At 50.3% G+C, this 23,840-nt stretch overlaps 2 long non-coding RNA genes across 2 annotated transcripts in view; both read right to left on the bottom strand.

The window, feature by feature from the left end:
- Positions 1-254: 254 nt before the first annotated feature.
- Positions 255-23,840, bottom strand: part of LOC103553635 (uncharacterized) — a 46,858-nt gene continuing 23,272 nt past the window's right edge. Inside the window, exon 3 of the long non-coding RNA XR_545507.2 lies at positions 255-853. This is a non-coding gene — a long non-coding RNA (uncharacterized lncRNA). The remainder of the gene's footprint in view (positions 854-23,840) is intronic.
- LOC139083636 (uncharacterized) lies at positions 8,098-10,432 on the bottom strand. The gene is made up of 2 exons (XR_011540514.1): positions 9,958-10,432; positions 8,098-9,592 (listed from the first exon to the last, which is right to left on the bottom strand). It is a non-coding gene; the product is annotated as an uncharacterized lncRNA (long non-coding RNA).

The following is a 23,840-nucleotide window of genomic DNA, read 5'->3' as shown; positions in this document are numbered from 1 at the left end:
CATTTGTGGAAAAATATTGGATTAGATGTATATACACACACACATATATAACAAAATTTCTGCGTCACAAGAAACCATTAACTTTGATCATCTCAGGGAAACGAGAACAACTTATAAGAGGGGATTTCTACTTTTCATTTTATACCCGGCAGAATGATTTGCATTTCTGTTTTTACCATTAGTATTACCTTTATAATGCAAGTAAATAAATAGATAAATCAGTGGAAAAAATAAATAACAGCATGAGATTGGAATGCTGGTTTACCAAGATTTTATTTTAAAAGCAAAGTTGTATGAAATTCTTTTAATCATTTTTTTATGATTAATTGAATTGACACCACTTGAAGAAATGAATCCTGAAGGTGGCTGCTTTGTACAGGGTGATTAAACTATTCGTGGCTCTTTCACAGCTTTATAGAACTATCTGCAGAGCCTGTTACCAGTATTTGCTTTATTTCAAACCATTGTTCTAAAAACCATAAACTTTTTTCACCTCAAAGAGTTTGTTTTTCAAGAAACACATTCAAAGAGGAAATAAGGACCCAAGCACATTAGCAGAGAGGGCCAGCATCCCCCAGGCAGGGTGGTTCCCAGGCCCTGGTGACATCAGGCGTCGCTGTTCCTCATGCCTGTCGTCCAGAGACAGCACACCTGGCCTCCTGCCCTGGGGCAGCGCTGGTCCGGCTCAGCTGGTTCACATTCCACGCAGCAGCGGAAACACGAGGAGAGCCGGGCTGTCGGCATCATCGGCATCATCGCCAGAGACAACACTTGGCTCACACAATGAGCACACCCAGGGGGCTGCAAAGCCTTCTTGGGCTCCAGCCTGGCCTTCGAAGTCAGGAAGTTGTGGCTGAAAAGGAAGAGAAAGAAGCAGAGTGTAGAGAGAGAGGCTCTGGGTGCTGGGTCACACCAGAAGCAAAGCCCATTTCCCAGCCTGCCTGGGGGCTGGGAGTGGGAGCAGCTGAGCCACTGAGACTCGGAACCTCCCCACTCCACTGAAGCCAGAACTCTGCTGCCTGCATCTCTTTTATTTGACTACCGAGGAATCAAATAAAATGTATTTCCAAACATAAAGTGCTAAAAATAAGTTTGTAAATCTTTGAACTAGAGGGTCCTGATAGATGTGTAGTTCTCAAACACAATAGTAAGACTTTTTACAACCATTCTTCTATTTCTTCAGCTGTAGAGGGGAAAAAATGGCCTGCTAACGCCTGCCCTCCTCCTCGCAGGGCTGCTGGAAGCATCCAATGAGGTCACAGCCGTCTCAGCTACAGGCGCTTGGGAAACAAATTTATTATTTCCTTCCTGTATAATGGAGGCTATGTCCGGTTCAAATAATTAGTCATGCAAACAAGACCATGTGTTTCTTCTAGAAGGAGGAGAAGAAAGAGATGAAGAGGAGAAGGGGGAGTAAGAAGAAAAGGAACAACAGCTCAGTTATAATTTTAAAAGGGAGAAACTGTGCTCAAGTGCCTGCCACTTAACAGAGACGGAGCAGAGGGGAAAGCTGGGGATGACTACGCTTATATTAAGCACTTGCTGTGTGCCAAGCACTGTGCAGCCTGCGAGATGCTTCATATGCGTCCTTGAAGCTGCACAGAATATGATGGAGGTGTTATGATCCCACCTTGCAGATCAGAAAACCAAGGTTCAGAGAGAATGAACGACTTAGCCACCAGCAGAGCCACCACTCGGTCCACTTGGCTACTTCTAGGGTGCATATTCCCTCCACAGCCTATACTGGGGAGTCCCCAGCCCCATTTCCTTTTTCTCTCTTTTTTTTTTTTTTTTTTTGGTGAGGTAGATCGGCCCTGAGCTAACATCTGTGCCAGTCTTCCTCTATTTTGTATGTAGGATGCCACCACAGCATGGCTTGATGAACAGTGTGTAGGTCCATGCCAGGGAGCTGAACCCAACAACCCCTGGCCACTGAGGTGGAGCACAGAAACTTACCCACCAGGCCAGGGGGCTGGCCCCCTGGCTCTTACCTCCCTGAAGGTCTGAGGTCTCTTTTTCATCCCTTGGGTTATTTCCTCTGTGTGGATCCTCTGTCCTGATTTCCAGGCCCCTGGACAGGTCCCAGTTACCCCCACATTCCTTACAAACTCTCTCAGAGGTCCTCACCTGCCACTCATCCACCCCTCCACTGGGGGGAGCCCTGTTCTCCAGGTCCAAAGCTCAAAATTGCCGTCGCTGCTCGTCATTTCTTCCCTTCCCCATACACACAGTCACTCAATTATCTCAAGTCTTTCTTCAGTCTATCTCATACCTCTCACTTCTCATTTCTGCTTTCTCTTAGCACTGTGAGCCTTATGTCCGCCTGGGTTCAGCGACTGCCTCGGGCTGGTCACCCTCCACCTCAAGTTCATGCTGCCTGGTGCCCACTCATGGCCCTGCCCGGCACCTTCACACCACACACCCTGCCTACCTCAGATCAGGTCCACACAGCCAGGCACTTGGGGCGCCTGCATCTTCACACGCCCCTACTCCACTCTCCAGCTTCTCCTTTAAGGAAAAGGACTGCTCACTGCACAGCACCCCTCCCTGCTTGTGGCCCCTAGTTCCCCCAGCGGGCTGTCCCCTCCTCCCTCCGGCCACTTCTCAGTCAGGCCTCCCAGCGGGCCTTTGGGGCCCTGCAAAGGCGGCAGGCCTCATTATCTGCACTGTGCATCGGGCGGGAATTAAGCACTGCCTTGTGACTCTTCTATGTAGCCTGGAATGGGCGTTGACATGGACTAGTGTTGTTTGATCTCTCCCCAGTCTGTATCTCATCACCCCAAACACTATAAATCCCTTGAAGGGGAAAATTGTCTAATAGGTCTTGGTTTCTCCCTACAGTGCCTAAAACGCAGACAGTAGGTGCTTAATACATGTGCCGATTTCCTTTTTCTTCCCACATATTTTGTCCTCAAACAAATAGCCACGGCTGGTCAGAATAACAAGCATCAGCCTTGGAAGCCTGATTTTGGCCACAGATCTCCCTCCGGCCAATTCCATCCTAACCCTTCAGCTCAAGGTCCCTCACAGGCGTCCAGGACATCAGCGTTCTCAGGGTCGCTGGTCTCCAGGGAGTTCGCTGCTGGACATCTCCAGTCCGCCTCTGCCTGCTCATTTGGTCACCTATTTCCATGTCGTTCCCTGGTCTCCAGCTAAAAGGAAATATACAGGAAGGAGGGAGAGGAGGGTTCCCTGAACACTAACACCCTCATTGGTGAAGCCACCTCCAGCCCAGCTCAGGGGCCATCAGAAGCACCCAGGGGCACCCCTGCCCTGGGGAGAGAAAGAAGACACTGCACCTTTAAGTCTGCAGCCGGTTGAGAAAAACAAGCTGTGATTTATATAAGCGGGAAAATCATGTGATTTGCAGGAACGCTCCCTCCTCCCTGGCCCCCTCCCCGCGTCGCCTCCAGCCCATCCCAGAGGGGCCCGGCCGGCGGGGAGGGGCGGGGGCGCCCGGAGCCTCCATTCACAAAGCGGGGCCGGCGAGCCGAGCGCGGCGGGGGCTGCGCCTAGTTCTTGCGGCCCCAGGCGCCAGGAAGGGCGGCCGAAGGCCTCGGAGCGCAGCAGAGTGTGCCTCCCCAACAGACTCGGGTGGGCTACATTTAGGAGGGTGGGGGGTGCCCTCCCCGCGGTCCGCTGCCCCCGGAGTGGGTCGCACAAAACCCAGGGTCGCCGCTGCCAGCGCGGGCTGCCGAGCATCCCCGCCCCCTGATCGGGTCGGCCTGCCCTCTTCGGGGGAAAGTGTGCAATGGAGAAACTGAGGCTTTCCCCCAACTTCTCAGGGAGAAAGAAAAGCCAGGGGCCCCCATAGACTGGCTTCTGTGTCCCAGAACACCCAGCAGGGGGAGAGCAATTTAAGAAATAATTTGGTAGGAAAAGGGCATGCTGAAAATCAGCCATTTCTAGAGCTGAGAAGCGGCTTTTAGCCCAGAGGACCTAGCTTTGAGGAAAAAAACGATGTGGCATTTTCAGACAGAGCCAAAGAAAATAAATACATGGTCCGGAGGCCCTAAGAACCAGCACGGAGCTTTTAGAGGGAGGGTGGCAGCTAGAGGAGCCGACGCCCCCGCAGAGGTAACTCGACAGCTTCTGAGGGCAGGATATGCTCAGGTCCTCCCAGATGCAGAAACTGTAGAGCCAGCAAGACCCGAGGAGGTCATCTCAGCCACCACCACCCCCACCGCTCTGGAGGAATACACCAAGCCCTTCCAGGAAGTGCTTCCAGCGGGAGAGGATTAGCAATCACTTCCAAAACCAAGCCCTGGAGAAGTTGGGGCCTTTCTCAGGGAGAAGAGCTGGGAGGAGTGGTAAGGTTTCTCAGTGCCCATGTCATCCCCACGAGCCCCAATGATGGGCTCTGAAATTGCCCAAGGAAGGAAGCCCATGGCCTCTCAGAGTGACCAGTTCCAGGGGTTAAACCTTGTCATAGAGGAGGTTATAATTCCATTTATTTTCCTCCATTGGTCTTCTGCTGGGGACGCCGAGACATAAGCCCAGTCACAGGCAGGAAAACCATGATGCAGGGAACAAGTTGCTAACACATGGTCTCCTGTGACCTGCACCATGGCCAGCAGAGCTTGAAGTCCACCCTCTGCATCCCACAGAGCCAGCGGGGCCCGGAGAGGTCATTCTGGCCCTCCTCCGGTCCTCGCTCCCCCCAGATGGAGGGTCTTCATGCTGAGATTGCTTCCAGAACAGTGCCTCAATGCCCTCTGTCACACCAACTGTAAGAAGATCCTTCCTGAAGGGGGAAGCTGAAGTTAGGCAAGTAGTGTCAACTACTCTGATCTTGAATCAACTACTCTTATCCTGAAGAATAAAAATATAAGTTAACATAGGGATTCAACAGAAGAGCACTCCATGCTTTCAGACAGATACCAGCTTCATTCAGTTAATTAGCGAGCTCCTTATGTGTGCCTGGCCCAGAGCTGGGCACGGGGGTCTGAGGGGCCCCTGCCCAGAGCCCTAACTTTCTGCTCCCCGACTCTGCCTCCCAGGACAGGAGACCTTCCTCTCCTCCACCAGCATCCCGGCCCACGTCCAGCATGTGCTGCCCCCACCTGCTGCTGCATCGGCCTCACGTGTCTGCCAGGACCTCCCCTCTCAGAAGGCGGTAACTCTCTGGTGGTTGGGTGGTGGGTCTAAGCAGTAACCCAAAGGCCTGTCCAGAAGATGAGATCAAAGTTGGCAGCCTCCTGGGCCCCTCCCAAAGTTTATAATTTATCTCAGGCCCCACTTCCCTCTGTGCCACTGGCTTTCTCCCTTTCTTTGCTGGCTTCCTGATATGCCTGGCTGCCCCCATCCAGGTCGCCTCTTTCCTAAGCGTCCCGTGCCAGGGCCTGCCCATCTTAGAGCCCTCCCTGGTGAATCTGGCTGCCATCTTCCTGAGGGGTCTCGTCCACTTCCGCAGGGGGCCTGAGCCCCACAGCCCCACACAGCTGCCCCTGCAAGGTCTCTTCTGTAAGGCTCTGCACTGAGGGTGCTCAGCCGTCCACCCTTAACCACAGGCCCGTCAGCCTCCACCTCCGACCCCCTGAGACCACAGCAGCCCCTGCCTTGTTCCGGTCTTCTCCTGTGTTCTGCTTCTGGCTTCCCTTGGCCATTCACAAGCACAGCCTGATACTGTGCAAAGGGGGACCCAGCAATAGGCCTGTGGTGAACAAACACTTTAAATGAACAAGCAAATTATGGCTCCAAACTAAAAACACTCTGGAAGCCGCAAACTCCGTTACTTTCAAAGAAACCAGATCTGGACCTCTGAGGGTTTTTAAAAATGCACCAAGGAGTGCAATGAGTGAATGAAATCGGCCCATCTCGGACACTGTCTCTTTCAGGAAACAGCCTTCTGAAGAAAAAAGGCACCCTGGCCCCTGCCAAATTCCATTCTGTTTCACATTAGCCTTCTAGCAAAATGAGGGGGCTGTCCTTGCTGGTCTTGAGGATCCTCCTAGCTCCAAAGCTCTGAGGCTCTCTAGTTCTGCCAAACCACCTTTTAGAAAGCGCCACATTCTCATAACAGAGCAGAAAATGCATTGGTGCTGTGGCCGGGCGGGCCGGGGTCTGCAGCTGAAGCTGAGAATGAGGCTTTCCCTGCAGGGTTTTCAGGGCTGTTTCCCTCCCCCTCCTCTCCCTGAAAGGGCCTCTGGTCTTGCCCAAGCTGCTGAGTAGAAGGGAACACACAGCTCCCCCGAGCAGAGGGGCCCGCCAGAGGGAAAGCTGGCCTGGCCCCAGGACAGGCTCGGCTCGGATTCTGCAGCGACATTCCTCCCTCCCAACTGGCAGGGAACTTCTAGAACTTCTAAACAGCACATCCTCAGGCCAGCTCAGGCCCCGCGGCATCCTGAACCCCTCAAGTTTATAAGCTGTTCGTGGCAACTAACACATTTGGCAAACCTCCTCGAGTGTGAGCCAAGCCAGGCCCTTTTCCCCAGGACCCAACTGACAAAGGGATACTCAGCTGGGACAAAAATGGGGTCCACGGGGCCGGCCCGGTGGTGCAGCAGTTAAGTGTACACGTTCTGCTTTGGTGGCCCAGGGTTCGCCAGTTCGGATCCCAGGTGCAGACATGGCACCACTTGGCAAGCCATGCTGTGGCAGGCGTCCCACATATAAAGTAGAGGAAGATGGGCATGGATGTTAGCTCAGGGCCAGGCTTCCTCAGCAAAAAGAGGAGGATTGGCAGCAGTTAGCTCAGGGCTAATCTTCCTAAAAAAAAAAAAAAAAATGGGGTCCAGCCAGACAAGCCCTGAGCCTTGGTTCTCTAGGCCAAGGCTGGAGAGGGCCAGAGGGAAATGTCCTCGGTCGGCCTCACGGCCACCATGCAGGCTGGTCCCGAGATCTCAGGATGCATCAGCAATTCCGGGCAGGGCTCCATCCCCAGCCCACACTCAGCCAGGGACCTGGTCAGGGACTCTCCAAGCGTTCCCAGCAACACGAAGCTCACTTTCCATGCCAGGCTCCTCCGGGGTGTCTGGGCAGGAGCAGGTGGGCCTTCTCATTGGGCTCCTGCTATGTCTGGGGGTCCAAAAAGCCTCTCTCTCCCTCAGAGTCAGTCACAGCCCCAGATCTCTGCTTTCAGACAATTTTAAAGAGAATGTTGTTTTGAAAGCTCAAGACATGTTCTGGGCTTGGCTTTGGTTCTAGCTCCGTCTCCATCTCCACAGTACTCTTCCTTGTGAATATGGAAATCCTGAAGGCAGTCAGCTGAACTGAGGGAACCTCAGAGAGCCTCTGCATCCCAAGTTAACCAGGCTGTGCCCTGTCTAGATTTTGCCATTTGGTCTCCAAGAAGAGGAGATCCACATCCACTCCTTCCTCCAGGCTGTCTACCTGGAATGCCTGCCCCTAATATTCAAGATGACTCGAGCCCCATTCCACCAACTGTGGAGACCCCATCATTTTGGCCCCCCAATCTCACAGTCCCTTTCACCTCTTGCCCCCACCACCATCTCTGTGCCCAGGATTCCCAGCAGGCTTCTGCTTCCTCTGGGGACCTCCAGCTCTGATTTCCTGCTTTTCCACCTCCCACCTCCATCTGTACCTCACCTCCTGAGGCTGCAGTCCTCTCCCAGACCCCCACCCTTGGCTCCGCTCTGTCCCCACAGTGCCCCCTCCGGCTCACACAAGGCTAGTGGGCACAGCAGAAGACCTTCATGCAAATTTGGGGGAAGGGAGGAGAAACACAGCGAGCCCATTAGAATCTCCTAATAGTAATAGACGTTACGCTCCTAAAAATTCATTAGCCGTTCCCCACCTCGGAAATGTCCCACTATTTCCTAAATCCCACCTTATCTTATCTTCTCCAGCCTCTCTCTCTTCTCCCCAAGACCCTTCTATCCAAACTCCAAGTTCCCGTGAATTTCTCTTGCAGAACAATCTGTCCTGCCTTCAGCATACCCAGAGGCTTCCAGTGTTCACCAGCACGCCTTCTCCATCAGTTTCATCACAGCATAATCCTCCAAACAGAGGGATGCCCCCACCCCTGGAATGATAAGGCACAGAATTTTGTTTCTATGTAACACTCTCTTCCTATCATCCCCTTACACCCCACCCCGCTACATCTGGTACCCTGACAGTCAAGAAATCCACCCCAAATTGCTCCTGTTATTTATTTATTTTACTCCTCTATGAGCATGGAGAAATGCTAATCAGCATCCCTGTTGTAGTTGAAAATGATGATCTGATTAAACATGTCAGCATAAGACAGACAAAAGGACAAATTCTGTATGATTCCACTTAACAGAAGCACCAAGAGTAGTCAGATTCCTAGACACAGAAAGTGGACCGGTGGTTTCCAGGGGCTGGGAGAGGGGAGAATGGGGAGTTTGCGTTTATTGGGTACCGAGTTTCAGTGTGGACAGATGAAAAGGTTTTTGAAGATGGGTGATAATGGTTGCACAAGAATGGGGATGTACTCAATGCCATGGAACTGTACACTTAAAAATGGTTAAAACAGTAAATTTTATGTTGTGTATATTTTACCACAATGAAAAAATAATGTCAGCAACATTCACTGACCCCAAGACAGACTTGCAGTTAATTCAACAAATGGGGGCTTTTTCCTCTGCCACCTTGAGCCCCAGCAGCTCTGTGAACACCTGTCACAGAGTCCCCAAGCTAAGAAGAGCATCCTCGCCTGCTCTCAGACTCGGTGGTCAGCCATCTCTCTGCCGACTGTGCCCATATTGCTGTAGGCATATGCTCCCTTTTCAAATTGATGGAAAACGAGAACCACAGAGGAGTTGCCACTGGATCAGGAGCCTTCAGACCTTGGTCCTGAACCTACTTCAGTGCTTAACTAGCTGTGCGCTCTTGGGCAAGTTATTTAATCTCTCTATCTCGATATCCTTTTAAAGAAAAAGGAGAAGATAATAGCCAGCCTTGAGTGAGATAATGGATGTGAACACACTGAGAAGTGTGTGCAAGCTGGTGTCGTCATGTCTTATTTCACTTTGTCAAACTAAAAACATCGCAAACATAGGAAGGACTTGCTACCTGAAAATAAGGAGGTAGACAGCAAATAGCTCAGTAAATACAACCTAAAAATAATATTTTTATCTTCAGTCATCATCCCCACCCAAGGTGGGGTGAAGCAATGACCTTCACAGTCTGGTCTCTGCCACGAAAACCCCATTTCACTGAGACACTTATTTTCTCAGTGATTAGCTTTTACTCAGAGCCAGGATACAGCTTTGCCCACAGGATGCGCATCCCACTGCCTTGGTGATGGGGTTCCAAGCAGGCACATAGTTGGGGAAGGAAGGATGGGAGGGGCCAGAGAGAAGAGTTGTATCCTGTGAGCACAAATTCCAAAATGGCACCATCCAGTAACGTTCAAAGCACTCTACCACACTGACACGACTGTGGAAAGACTGGTGAAAAGGTGCCAGCACACACAGGGTGGCTACAAAACCACAAACCCCAAAATGAAGGTGGTCCAAAGGTGGCTTCAGCTGGCTGTGTTGGCTGCCCCTCAGTCTGACCAGCAGCCGGTTCCGCCGCTGTGAGAAGGTGGCCAGCCCCAGCTCTGGCTCCCCAGGACATCAGAGGCAGCACTTCTCTCCAGTGACAATCCCTCTTTCCCTCTGGCCTAGGAAGGAAGTTCAGGTCACTCATGGCCCAGGTAAGTCCACCTGGCTCTTCCCCTCCTCCCTTTGGCCACACTACCTCACTACGACCCTTTCTGGTCCTTCTTCTCAGCCTCCCTTCCCTTTGAGGGGAGACATGTCAACAGCCCCTCCCCACCTCCATGGAACAGCTGAAAGGGAGAGGTCCCAGGACTCCAAGTCTCCGGCCCCAGCCACACCTCGGACCGTCCCACAGCCCTCACCAGACCGGCTTAGCCCAGATGGAAGTCATCTGGTTAAGGCTTCATACTGATTTCACCAATAATTACGTTATGCTCATCCACACCCATTCCCACACCGCCTCCTCCCGAGGTCCCTTCCCACTCACTCAGGCAGTGCCAAGAAGGGAAATGGAAGCAGACCCGAAGGGACCCGGGCAGGCGATCCGGGGACACAACCAGGGCCCCAGGCTCCCCAGGCTTGGACCACGGACAGCTTCAGGCTCTCAGCCTCATCAGGCGCAGCCTCTGGCTCAGCCACCCACCTCTGCTGGGCTGCAGAATCGGTGACATACAGGAGCCGAATCTCCCCTCAGGGCACAGGAAGGGGCATGCAGAGATTTCCCAAGAAGCCGGCTCCCTTCAGGTGGCCTGTCTCCCTTCCCTCCTCTGGGCCTCCCGGTGGCCTGTGCACGCTGCAGCCCCAGAGCCCACGCCACAGCCAGCCAGACGCGTCTGCAGGGCACCACACCGGAGGCCCAAGGACCCCAAGGGGAAGAGGGTTGTTGTGAGGCTCTGAGAATGTCACTAGGAGTTCCCAAATGTCCTTCTTTCCCATTCTGTGGGCTTCTAACTTTGCTTAGTACGCAGGCAAGGCCGACCAAGGGGACTTTGATCCCGTGGGCACCTGGAACAAGAAACTGCTCCCGCAGATGGGGCCTCATGCTGGCTTCCCCTCCACAGCGGCCTGTTCAGGAGCAAGCGGCTGTCCCGCTCACCTGACCACACCTGCCGGGGAGCTCGGGGGCAGGGCTGGGAGCTCCCCAGAGGGCGGCAGCTCCAGACCCCACGTGCCTGAAGGAACCGTGTGGTTCCTCACAAGAAGGGAGAAGAGTCACGAGCCAGATGTCCACACAGCCTGCAATGTCCGAGTGCCACCTCCTCCACCAGTCACCCTCCACTCACAGAGGCCGGGTGGGCGATGGGGGGATTGTCCCCTCCGGGCCCTCACAAAGGCGCCCTCTGTCACAGCCTCCCCAGAACAGGCCTCCCTGTGCCGCCCCTCTCCGTGCTCCTTCCACACACACACACACACACACACACACACACACGCAGGTGCTCCCTCCAGAGCAGCTGCTGCACCGGCGATAGGCTGGAGACCCCGCTGCCCCAACGACACACTGGAGGCCCGGCCACCCAGGACCCAGAGCCGGGGCCCGTCAGGCTCAGGTGCCAGCCCTCCCCTCAGGCAGCCACACCTGACCGGGCAGTCAGCAGTGGTTCTTCCTGTCGAGCTGGGGGGACTGAGAGACAGGGAGGCGACAAACCACGATTGGAATCATTTGGAGAGAAGCTATAAATATAATAATGAGTCATTTGTAAAATATAATTTCATCCAAAAGCCTGGAAAAAATGGGAAAGAAGTTCTTACGCTATTTCAGGCTAAGTTGTTCAAGGGTGTTCTGCCAGAACCTGGGGAGGGGACCCAGCGGCCCACAGAGAGCTGGGCTGGGCTTCACACACACACACACACACACACACACACACACACACACTGCATGCACGCACACGCTCCTGCTGAGTTCGGCCTCAGACACCCCTCCCCATGGCTCTCTCACGGCATCCTGGGACTGGAATGCTCACGATGGGAGTTCTCTCTGTCTCCCTCCATCTCTCTCTCTCTCTCTCTGTCTCTCTCTCTCTCTGTCTCTCTCTCTCTCTCTGTCTCCCTCTCGGGCTCCCTCTCTGTCTCCTTCTCCCCCTCTCCCTCCCTCAGCTGATAAGAGTCGTGGACCCACAGCCTCGAGTCCAGGCTGCACTCTGCGCAGCTGAGAACAGCTGAGGGCAGGGCAGGCACACTGTTGTTTTTGGCAAACCCTTCCCCAGCCCTGGGGCCCCCGACAGCCTTGCATGCTCAGGGTGGCTTTTCCAGGGTGGCTCCAAGGTCTCTTCCAGAGCTCTGGGAAGCCTCAGCTCCAGCCCTGGGCCTCAGCTGCTCTGGGGGGAAAGGAGGAGCCTTTGCAAAGCTCTGTCTGGGGAGTGGGCAGAGGTCTCAGCTGGACCCAGGTCACCACTGCTGTTGGGGGTAGTTGTGAAGAACACAAGCTGTGGAAATAGACTTTTTCTGGGTTCAGTTACAGCTAGGCTACTGAGTATCTGTGTGACCTTAAGTAAGTTACTTAACCTCTCTGGGCTCAGTTACTTCCTCTATTAGATGGGTTTAACAACAGTACCTTCCTCAAACGGTTGTTGAGAAAATGAAATGAGCCGGCACATACAGTGCTAGCCTAGAGCCTGGCATGGCGAACACTTGGTTATGTTAGCTAATAAGCTGCTCGTGACTTCTCACTGGGCACTGGGTGCAGCAAGAAACCAGAGGACAAGGCGCCCTGACGTACATTCTGGCCCTGAGTGGTCACAGATAAAGCAAGGTCAGGGCCCCTGGCTGTCCTGCACCATTTCATCAACTCGGCTTGCTTGTTGACCCTGAGCAAACACCCTCATCTCCATGGCCGGATCCTCCTCTTTACCCCTCCTGACATGCAGCTTCGCCTCTGAACTGACCTGCAGGGGGCACGGGGGCAGGGGGAGCCTTCTACCTCAGGGTCAGAGGCCACAGTCAATGGGTCCTTTAAGCGCCTGAGCTTAGTTCTCTTCCTCCTCCCCTCTTCTCTTCGGCTCTCCTTGCCTCTCCTTCCTCTTCTTCAGGCTCGGTCTCTCCTCCTTCCTGGTCTTCTACCCCCAGGGCAGAGCTGGGATGAAGTTAAAGTGCTCAAACCTCTGTCTCACCCAAGCCACCAGGTCCTTGTCCCCTGTTGCTGAGAGTGACCTTGAAAGCCCTGAACGAGACTTCATCCCCCAGGTGGCCCCTGCACCAGGGAGGCCAGAGGAGGTCCCCAGAAATAGTCTCCATGTCAACGTTCTGCATTTTCCTTCCTCAGAACCGGAGCCCCACAGCCAGCCGTAGCCCAGAGGGAAAAGTAAGAGGACACTTCTGCAGCAGGAGCCTTTCCTCCCGTAACTGCCAAGCCCCCACCCCCTCGAAGAGGGCTCCCCTCCGTGCTGTCCCACCCCACCCCACCCCACCCCGATCTTCCTCCTCTCTTGGCCACAGTAACTTTATTCTCCCTGACAATTCTTTAGTACACCTGTCAATGTTCACATTTCCCTGCACGTCTTTTCATTTTTTCCATTGTTAGTTTGAATTAAGAATCCAAACAAGACCCACATGTTGTGATTGACTGGTTTGTCTCTCACGGCTCCTACGGTTTGCAGCTCCCCCTCCACGGACGTGTCAATCTCTCCATTCTCTCTTTCTCTTTCCTTGCAATATTTTTAATGAAAAAAAAATCTGGTTATTTATCTACAGAATTTCCCAAGTCTGGATTTTTTTAAATCAAAACACAGTGGTGTCATTTAACATGTTTGTCTGTCTGTCATATATGCTGTAAATTAGTAGTTAGATCCAGAGGCCAGATTCAGGTTCGATTATTATTATCTTTTATTGCTTCCGTTTTTTGACAAGATTACTTCACATAGGCGGTGAAGTGTGCCCCCATCAACGTATATGATGTTTGTTTCTTTTTCTGTCACATCGTCAGCCATTGTTGATCATTGCCTAGGTCCATTAATTCATTAGGGGTTTCAAAATTGTGATATTCTAATTATATCATTCCTTCTTCATTTATTAGATGGGACACTTCATTTCTAGTGCTCTTAATTGCCTTGTACAGACCCAGACTTCTATCTAGTATAGTTTTCCTTCCACTTGAAGGACTTCTGTCAACATTTCTTATAGTAAAAGTCTGCTGGTAATGAATTCTTTCACACTTTGTCTGAAAATGTTTTCATTTCACCTTAGTTTTTGAAAGATATTTTTGTTGGGTATAGAATTCTAGGGTGACAATTTTTTCTTTCGTTACTTTCAAGATGTTGCTCCATCTTCTGGCTTCCTTGTTTTCAATAAGAAATCTGCTGTCACTTTTATCTTTGTTCCTTTCTACATAAAGTCTCTCTTTTTCTCTGGCTGCTTTTAAGATATTCTGTTTAGCACTGGTTTCAAGCAATTTGATTATGATGTATCTTGGTGTAGTTCTTCAGTGTCTTGTGCTATGAGTTCATTGAGCTTCTTGGATCTGTGGGCTGATAGTTTCCATCAAATTTGGAAGATATTTGGCCATTACTTCAAATATATTTTCTGCCCTCCCCCTTTTTCTGGGACTGCACTTACACATATATTAGGCCCCCAGAAGTTTGCTCACAGATCACTGATGCTCCGTTCTCTTTTTCTTTTCTCAGTATTTTTCTCTGTGTTTCATTTTGGATAGTCGTTATCACTAAATCTTCAAGTTCACTCATTTCTTCTTCCTCAGTGTCTAATCTGATGTTAATCCCATCCAGTGTATTTTTCATTTCACATTATATTTTTCATCCCCAGAAGTGTTATTTGGATTTTTTGTATATCTTCCATGCCTTTACTTAACATGCTTAATCTTTCTTTTACTTTCTTGAGCATATTATTGCTTTAATGTCTTTGTATACTAATGTTCTTGTTCTAACATCTGTGTCCTTTCTGGGTCTGCTTCTATTGATTGAGTTCTTCTCCTTGTTATGGGTCATATTTTCCTGATTATTTGCATGCCTGGTAATTTTGGACTGGATGGCAGACGTTGTGAATTTTACCTTGTTGGGTGCTCAACTTTTTTATTCCTATAAATACTCTTGAGCTTTGTTCTGGGACACAGTTAAGTTACTTGGAAACAGTTTGATTCTTTGGAGGCTTGCTTTTAAATTTTGTTAGTTGGGACCAGAATAGCCATTATTCTGTAGCTATTTTGCCACACTGCTGAGATAACTTCTGAGTACTCTATCTGATGCCTTGTGATGGATGAGGTTTTCCACTCTGGCAGGGGGACCGTAAACTATTCTTTAGCTGTGTGAGCTCCAGGGATTGTTTCCTTTGCCTCTTTTGGGTGGTTTCCATGGACTCAGGTAGTTTCCTCACACACATGCTGACCAGTACTCCGCTAAAGACTCAAAAGGACCCTCTGCAGATTTCTGGATATCTCTCTCTCTTTACTTCTTTTTCCTCCTTCCTCTCTCTATATCTTGCTTCTCTCTGGTGCTCTGCCCTGAAAACTCCAGCTGCTTTGGCCTCCATGGACTCCTGGTCCATCTCATCAACTCACAGAGACTGTTGGACTCTATCTGGGTTCCTCCTGGAAACTCTCTCAAGGCAGTAGCCTGGAGCAATCACAGGACTCATCTTATTTGTTTTCCCTCTCTCAAGGATCACTGTCCTGTGCTGTCTGATGTTCAAAACCATCGCTTCATATATCTTGTATAACTTTTTCATTGCTTCACGTGGGAGGGTAAGTTCCGTCTTTGTTATTCCATCCTGGCCAAAAACAGAACTTGGCCTGGGTGACTTCTCCCTAAGTTTATATATTCAGCCTAGGACTTTGCTCCCAGAAGATTTCCCTACTCCCCACCATCACCTCCACCATTCCAAGTTGGATGTCCTTCCTGAGAGAGCTTATAATACCCTCCCTGTGGGTGTGATTATTGTTCACGAATCTCTCTGCAGGGCCGCTCTGTTGCTTCCTAGTCTGTGAGCTCATTTAGGGTAGCATTGTTTCTACACATCTTTCCAGGCTTTCTGGTGTCTAGCATACAGTAAGTGCTGAGCTAACTGTTTAGGAGAATAAATAAAGATCAATCTATGGTCTCCTGGCCACCACCAACTAGAACTAAACAACAATATAGCCATACTCATAACTGGTACGTGCTGTTAGACTTGCCATAAACAGTGGGCACTAACTCAGACAGCTGTCCTCTGGGCTCTTCCCTCTTCCTGAGCTGAGCTGGCAGTGTCCAGAGCACTCCCAAGAATGTGGTTTTATATATCCTGACCTTGACAATTCCGCAGCCTTTGATGGAGGGTGTGTGGAACTGAGACACATGAGTCACCCAAGGTGCCAGAAAAGTGCTTCACCCAGACTCTTAGAACACTCCCTGTCCTGAGGTGTGGTGGAGGGAAGAGAATAAACATGGATAAGCCTAGTAATCACTCTCTTTTCACCCCCACAGATGTGTCCAGAGCTCTCTGCCTGTACAAGGGCCACTGACAGAGGACCCCAGGCATATTCCTGGCCAGTTCAGCATCTGGACAAGGCTGCCCCAGCAGGTGAAAAGCAGGATCAAGCAGAGTCAAGGAGCAGGGGGCAGGGGCTCAGGGCAGATCAGTCTCTGGAATCACAGTCTGCATACTTCCAAAATCCACCTCGGTTCCGGAAATCTGTGCTTTTCAGGTCTAGTAGACAAGTCTCTGCCAAGCTCCCACTCTGTGCCTTACACAGGGTGAGGTACTGTGAGGACAAAGTCCTGCTGCCTGTCCTTGAGGAATTTAATAATTTCCCTAAAGGCAATGTCTCCCAAAGTAGGCTTCCCTAGTCACCTGCATGTGAACCATCAGGGATATTTACTAATAATGCAGATTCCTGAGCCCAATCCCAAACAGAAAGAATCATATTCTTTGGGGATGAAGCCCAAGAATATATACTTTTTGTGTGTGTGTGAGGAAGATTGGCCCTGCGCTAACATCTGTTGCCAAACTTCCTCTTTTTGCTTGAGGAAGATTGTTGCTGAGCTGACATCTGTGCCACCCTTCCACTATTTTGTATGTAGGACGCCACCACAGCATGGCTTGATGAGCAGTGCTAGGTCCACACCTGGCATCTGAACCTATGAACCCTGGGCCTCCAAAGCAGAGTGCGTGAACTTAACCACTACGCCACTGGGCCAGCCCGGAATCTATACTTTCAATAAACATTTTATGTACATAAAAGTGTAAGAATTGCTGTTTTATCCCTATGAAGTTTCATTCACTGCATTTGGGGACCTGAGAATTACGTTGGGAGTTGAAAAGTCTCTGACTGTTGTCATCTGGGCTTAGAGTTTCTTGGGCACTGTAACTCCTTTGGTAGGCTTCCAGCCTGTTTGCTTCTGATGGATTCTACGAGCTAGTATATGAAACGAGAGATCTTGCTGAGACTAGTCTTTGGGTCCCAGTCTGGTATGGGTATGTCTTTCCCCAAGCAACAGGCCTTAGCGTTCTTCCAGACACCCAACCTCATGTTTAATCTTGAACTATACCTTAGAACAATTAGGGAGGCACCCAAGTCTGGTCCTCGCCTGCAGACTATATCCCACTTACATCTCTAATGGGATTGATGGTTCAGTTCCCTCTGTCTTGGAGGGAGTCAAAACCAGAAGGTGCTCAGGAAAGGGCTAGGGAGCAGGTTCAATCCATATCCCAGTCTTATCTTGTGCAATGCATTCCCCCATCTACACTTCTGCTTATGCTAACATTCCTTGGGGCAAAGCATTTAGGGTTTTCCAGTCCTGCCGGTTTCCAGAATCTCAGCCATTTTTTTACCATAGGCAGAAAGGACTTCTCTTAGCAAAGCTGTATTTTCTTTCTTCTCTGTTTTTGGGTGGCTGGTTTGAACATAAGCTCACCTCTTTATAGTATCTTACTAATAGCAACAGGAAAGAGCTGACCCAACCCAATAGTCTAAATTTCTCTACCAAGCAATGTACGGCTGCAGCCACAGGAGGCACATGACCTGCATCCCAAGATACGATAAGAAACTGTGTAACTAGCTGTATTAGATTGCCAGTTTCTCACCCCAAGATGTAGAGGTTCTGGGGCTGGCTCGTGGCTGAGTGGTTAAGTTCGTGCACTCTGCTTCAGAGGCCCAGGGTTTTGCTGGTTTGGATCCTGGGTGTGGACATGGCACCACTCATCAGGCCATGCTGAGGTGGTGTCCCACACAGCACAACCAGAAGGACCTACAACTAGAATATACAACCATGTACTGGGGGGCTTTGGGGAGAAGGAGGAAAAAAAAAAAAAGATTGGCAACAAATGTTAGCTCAGGTGCTAATCTTTAGGAAAAAAAAGAAAGATGTAGAGGTTCTTACTGCCCTTCATCTTACCTCCTTAGTTGAATCAATTCCATTTTTCGGGCCTGCCTCTTGAAACTTCACCTCTTGGTGCTAATTTCTGTACTAGTTAGGACCCTTTCAATTGGAATAGACAAAATTCCGACTCAACTGGCTTAAACAACACAGAGAATTTATTGGCTCACCTCACTTTAAAGTTCAGAGAAAGAGCTGGCTTGGAGCAAAGCTTGATCCACGAGTTCAAACAATGTCACCAAGGACTCAGTTTCCCCCCTCTCCCACTCAGCCTTTCATGGTGGCTTCATCATCATGTTTCACACAGTGGCCTTCCAGCAGCTCCAGGTTCACCCACTATAGTCATAAAGTGGCTACAGCAGTTCCAGACTCACATCCTCATACTAGTAACTGCTTTCCCAGTCCTGAGACTCTTAATCTCTCATTCATTTGAAATGCGTCAAATGCCCATCCCTGAACCAGCCACTGTGGCCAACATGCTGATTAGCTTAGGGATAGCTGGGGATAAGAGCCCATCCCCCAAAACCCCATGGCTGAGAATGGGTGAAATCCTCGAAGGGGAAACCATGTACTGTGGCAGGAGGTAGGGAATGGCTGCCAGGTAGAAAACCAACAAAAAGTTTATAGCCACATGGAAAGGGAAACAGACACCTACATCGTGTTAGTAAATTAGGTTAGGACTGCAACAGAAATGGAGTGACGTTAACCAGGGGAATAAAAGAAGGTGCTCCGAAGTCTGCCTAGAGAAATTTAGAAAGGCTTCTCGAAGGAGTAGAAGCTTTCCAGGTAGATAAGGCGGCAAAGGATGAAGGAGGGCATTCCAGGCAGAGAAAAAAGCATGCATGAATGCCTGGAGGCTAAGAAAGTCTGGCAGGTTCTGGGCACTCCAAGTCCTGCTGGAGAACAAAGGAGGAGGGAGTGGGTGGGATGGAGGGGAAGCCAGCAGGTGGAGCTGGACAGGCGGGCAAGCGCAAGCCGTGAAAGGCCCCCAGCCACACTAGCATTTAAGAAGTTATCAGGTGGGAAACACGGGGGGGTTCTAAAGAGAAGTTGCACAGAGGAATTACATGAGACTTTTGTATCAGAACAAGGATTCCGGCCACAGGGTGGAGGATGTATTGGAGGGGTGCAAGATCCCAGACCTGGTCCTACCCATTTTCCCGTCTCAGTGAACGGCATTCTCATTCTCTATCTGTGGTGGTCATCAGCGCTGTTCAACATGCCCAAACCCCCGCCAGTCACATGGTAGGACTGCACTTCCCTGCCCCCTCGAAATGAGGTGAGGCCGTGAGACTTGATTTGGCTAAAGAACACCGAGTGTTCATTTTAAAGGATTTGCCACAACTCTTTTCCCCGCCTCAAGTGATTATGGAAGCAGGTACCGAGATGCAGCCTCTGTCACACTTGTTCTTGATGACAAGAAACTCTCCTCACAATCTGTGATAGATACACAGCAAGAATGAGAAGTAAACCGTTGTTGTAGTAAGCCATCAAGATGTGGAGATTGCCTGTTCCTGCAGCATAACAGAACCCATCCTTTGCCACGCCAGAAACCTAGGCCTCCTCACCGGCTTCTCCCTCACTCTCACTCCCCACCTCCACATCCTTCAGAGTCTACCTCTAAACATCTCTTCAATTCATCCATCTCTCTTCACCCCAACTGCCGCTGCCCTGGTCCAGCACGTCATCCCCTCCTGCCTGGTCAGCGGCGGCCTTCTCCCAGCTGCTCTCCTCTCCTCTAATCCCGGGTGATCCGCTAATTTTTTTTCCCGACCTCGGCCAAAGTGATCTTACTGAAACTCAGAGTCAACGCCATCACTCTCCTCCTTCAGGCTTCCCATTCCTTTAGAAGAAAGTCAACACTTGTTAATAAGTTTGCAGGATCCCCTGTGATCTGGCCCCTTTGTCTCCAATCTCTCTCCTTTCTCTTCCTCCTTCACTCTTGAAACGAACTGACCTTTCTTCAGTGTCTTAAATTCGCCATGCTCTTCCTGACCTTTCACACTTGCTTTTCCCTCTGTCTGAAACTCTTTCATCCCACCTCTTTGCCCGGCTAGTTCCTATTCAAGCCTCAGATTTCAGCTTAGATGTCACTTCTTCCTGAAAACGTTCCCTGAGCCCCTGGTTCAGGGTTAGATACCCCTACGTACTCCCTTGTGCTTACAGCGCCTCGAACTTCTCATAGTATATCATCTGTTTGGTATCACTGGCACTCAATAAAAGATAGGGAGGTCATCACCATGGTCCTCAAGAAATGACCACCTGAACTAAGGGGTGGCTGTGGAGACAAACAAGGGTAAGAGGGATGAGGGAAGCAGGTGGGACGACTCCCAGTTTCAGGCCTGGGTAACAGACGGATACCACTGTCACGAGAAAGAGTTTAGATTCCACCATGAAGGTGACGGGAGCTGCGGCAGACACCTTTAGGTGCCCATACTACATGCCCTCAGCTCACCTCGGAGTCGGCTGCAGCTGCAGCAGAGGGTCCCGCACACACTGGCAGCGTCCCTCCTCAGTGGCCACCATATCGCTGGCTTTCTGCCTCTGGAAAAGCCTGGGATCTCCCTCAGTCAGCATGCAGGCCAGCCCAAAATACAGGGAGGTTAATGTCCCCAGCACAACCTTCCAGAATTGGGGCATGAGAGGCCATTGAACAGATGCTCTAGCCTCCTCTTCTTCTGGGAGAGAATTTGAGATACTTTCTACCCAGTTCCTCAGGGCCCCCCCACATCACACCCCAGCCGCCCACAGCTCAGGCACACGCTCTGCAACTTCTCCTTCCCTGCCTCACTCTCCCAGCCCCTCCACTCCTGCTGCCCAGGATGGCCTCCCACACGAACTCCCTGAGCCCACGGCCAGGTCTCAGGCCCTGCTTTCATCCCATACTGGAGCCCCTGAAGATGTTTTGACAGAGGAAACAAGAGGAGAAGCGGTTGAAGGGAAACTGTCAGCACCTTAACGGCCATGTTTACTGTGAGGGGCCTGTGGGCCCACAGGGATGCGACCTCTGCTCAACCTACAGAACCTTTTTGCCTTTATTTGTCACTGCTGACCTCTCTCTTTGACGTGCTTCATGGACACAATACTTCCCTGGTTTTCCTCCTGCATTCCTAGCTACCACTTTCAGTTTCCTTTGTAAAACGAAGCTGATGGTGTTGAAGCCAGATGGTGGACACCCAGGCGGTTGTGGCCGGAGTTTATGCTTTTGTGTGTTCTACTCTTTCCAAAATACTTTTTACGAATACCTTTTATGTGCAGTTTCTCATCTCTTCTCTTCTCCATCTACCCTAATTGTTGTCAAATGGATACAAAAGTGTACTTAGGCGTCACGTGGCCCTCCCAAGCTGGCCCCGGCTATTTTTCTGACCTTATCTCTCACCACGCAATGTGCGCTGACGTTGCTCCAGCCACACTGGCCTTCCTCCTCACCCTCAAACACACTGATAAGTTCCCTATGACCTTTGCACTTGCACAGCAACAAATGACAGATGCCACTACATGATCCCTGGTCAAATGCCACGCCCTCAAAGCAGTCATTCTAAAATAGTGCACGCACGCACACACACACAAGCTCTATCACACTGACCTGTTTTATTGTCAGCATAACACTTCCCATTATCTAGAATGATCTGGTTTACTTCTGTTTTGACTTGGAGTCTGGCCGCCAGCTCCATATTGTCTAGCTCTCCTGAAGGTGAGTTCTTGTTTACTGCTTTATCCCAACTCTTGGCATATTCAAACTGCTCAATAAATATTTGTTGGATGGATGGCTGGATATGCGCCTGAAGAGCTCAGGAGAGAGAGCTGGGGGTGTAGACTTGGGAGCTGCCATCAAACAGCAATGGTTGAAACCATTTCATGAATTGGGTTGCCCAATGAGAGCGAGGAGAAGTGAGGAAGACCAGAACAGAACCCAGGAGATACATACAGAGTGGGAAAAGGAAACCAAGCAGACATGGCCAGAGAGGCCAGAGAAGCACTGGAGGAGACCTGCCCTAGGAACCAGGACAGAAGAGAGTTCAGGAGCAGGAAGCAGAGGACAGGCACGGCAGGGAAGGAATTGCACTGAAACGTGCCCATTGGATTCTGGTCACCAGGAAGTCACGGTGAACATCTAGTTCCAGTAAAATGAGGGGCAACTGGCAACCAATGAAAAATATTGGATAACTGCCCCGGCCTCCCATCATTTGGAGGAACAATTCTGATGTGCCTCAGAGGTCCCCAGCAGGACTGATCCCCAGTGGAACAAGCTCAGAAGTACACCCTTTTTTGGCGTGTCTTCCTCTCCTGCTTCATTCTCCCTTCTCCCTCCCTTCTCACTACTCCCTCTCCCCTCTCCCTGGGATCCTGTCCCACATAAGCCATTAGCATTCGAATCTTCTCTCAGGCTCTGCTTTCAGGGAAATCCAAATGGGAACAGACTAGCTGCATTTCTCATCTCTCTGTCTTTCAGAGAGGAAACGAGACTTTCCCCGGCATCTCATTGTCCAGAACTGGTTTGTGTGCCCATGTCTAAACTAATCATAACCACAGGGGAAGGGGATTATTATGATTGGCTTAGACGAGTCATGATCCATTCCCTGGGGCTGGACATACCATCCATTGAGGAGATCAAGCCAGATCCCGCCTCCCTCTCCAAACCACCAGGATTCCCATGACTAATGAGAGCAGGGGCTCCTCACAATGATGGCATATCTTAACCCTTGCACACACTTCCAACCTGCACCAACCACAGCTATGGACTGCTGGGCATTCAGTGCGTACCTCTGCTCTGCAGGGCACCGTGCTGAGACCTGGGGGCCAGAATGCAAAGACCATAAAATAGAATTCCTGACCCGAAGAACTGTATCATCTAGACACATTACATGCACAGGACTACGACGCAAAAGTACAGAGAACAGCACTGTAGGTTCTAAGTCAGGGAGGGAAGTATGATCAGTCAGCATAGACCACGTTATGCTGAAGAAACGAACAACCCCTCAGGCTTAGTTGTCCCACACTACACAGCCCGCACCCAGGACAGCAGGTTCTACTGCACAGCATCGTGCTCACGCCAGAACCCAGCCTGATGGAGCAGCCGACGTCTGGATATTGCTGAGCAAGAGCGAGAGAGAGCTCGGGAGGGTTTTGAATTAGCAATTGAATTCTTGGCCCAGAACTGAAATGTATGACTTCCACTTACAACCCATTGGCTAAAACTAGTCATGTGGCCCCATCGAAACTCAGAGAGCCAGGAAGTGAGATCCTACCATATGCCAGAAGGCAGAGAGACAGAGATGTTTGGTGAACAGTGTAAAGACTTCCAGAAAGCATGAAGGAAGAATGACATTTGAACTGAGTTTTGAAAAATATTTTAGTCTTCACTACATGAAGTTAGGGGCGAGGGAAGAGGACCTGCCAAAGAGAGGGCTATATAAGAGAAGTCAGAGGCCTGACCCCTGGCTGGTGGACCAAAGCCAGGCTTCATGGGGGCGAGGCTTGGGCTGGGATCAGAACTGAACTGACTGTGAAGGGCTTTGAATACCATAATAAAGATTTTGTACTCTAACACATTATTGACAATAAGGAGCTACCAAAAGATTTTTAAGCAGGTAACTAACATGATCTGATTTGGTTTTAGGAAGAGAACTGGCAGCAGCAAAATGGGAAAGAGGTTGGAAGGGAGAGAGACCAAAGGCTAGGAGGCCATAGGAGGCTGATGTAACAGTCCAGGCAAGCGACAAGGAGGAACTGAGACTAGGGAGGGGCCGGGAGGATGCAGAGGAACAGACAGATGGGAGAGACACTTCCCATCTAGAGAGAAGCGCTGCCTTTTTTTTAATGAAAATATTCAAATATACACAAGAGTAGAGAAAATAGTTTAACAAACCCCCATATACCATCGCCCAGCTTCAATTGTTATCCACACATGGCTGATTTTGCTTTATCTACACCCCCATCCCTTCAATCCACAATATTATTTTAAAGTAAATCCCAATTACCATATCATTTAATCTATAATTTCTTCAGCACATGTCCTAAAAGATAGACTCTTTTTAAACATAACTACAATACCATTGTCACAAAAATT

Source organism: Equus przewalskii, chromosome 5 (genome assembly GCF_037783145.1).
Source record: "Equus przewalskii isolate Varuska chromosome 5, EquPr2, whole genome shotgun sequence".
NCBI classification, from domain to species: Eukaryota; Metazoa; Chordata; class Mammalia; order Perissodactyla; family Equidae; genus Equus; species Equus przewalskii.
This window is presented reverse-complemented; position numbering and strand designations above follow the sequence as displayed.